This window comes from Bos javanicus, chromosome 25 (assembly GCF_032452875.1).
Source record: "Bos javanicus breed banteng chromosome 25, ARS-OSU_banteng_1.0, whole genome shotgun sequence".
In the NCBI taxonomy this organism is placed as follows: domain Eukaryota; kingdom Metazoa; phylum Chordata; class Mammalia; order Artiodactyla; family Bovidae; genus Bos; species Bos javanicus.
The window spans coordinates 26,845,236-26,846,034 of record NC_083892.1 but is presented as its reverse complement, the minus strand read 5'-3'; positions in this window follow the sequence as shown (position 1 = coordinate 26,846,034).

Below are 799 nucleotides of genomic sequence, written 5' to 3'. Positions count from 1 at the left end.
CCCAGGTGTTTTCTATCTTCTCTTTCAAGTTCAGAGCAAGCTGAGAGAGCCCGTTCTTTGCCAAGGCAGGGTCCACATGTAAGTCAAAAGCTCAGCCCAGCCCTGTTCCCAGAGGCCGGAAATCTCCATCCAGTGCTTGCTGGTGGGAGCCTGAGGGTTTACAGCTTTAAAATCTATCCTCTTGGGAGACGGGGAGAAATGTGCTGAGAAGGTGGCAGAGCCAAGCAGCACAGCATGCCGACTTCTGGGTGGCAGCCTGGTGACTCGCACTGGGCTGGCTCAGGGCCAGCTGTGCTGCCCCAGGGAGCCCTCTCTGGCCATGACGCCCACACCCTCTGCAGACTGCCACGAGGCACAGCGCCCAGATTTAGTTCCAGAAGCTGGCAGCCGCCTCCCCTGGTTCTCCTGGGTCCTGGACTGTGTCCAACCCTTCCTCCAGACCAGAGCCCCCTAGACCCTGAAGAGAAGTGGTTGGAGACCTAGCTCGTCATCTAACTCAGGATGTAGCCCATGAGCCCCCAATGTGTGGAGAGGCTGAGGCTAACAGAAGGCTGCCATTTACCTAAGATCTATTGCAAGGTGGTAAAGGAAACCAGAATGACCAGGAGCAAGCTCTGCGTACAACCAAGCCTCTCCTCCCCCACCCTGGGCCTGCCCGGGCCTGGCCTGGGCTCCACATCGTCTGGGTCAGGCAGGGATGCACCGCCAAATCCTCCTTGCAGGCTTGCCTCAGCACTATCTCCTGGGCCTAAACCTTGCCCTGGCCCAAGTGACTGCTTGAGGCAGCTCTAACCCAGTG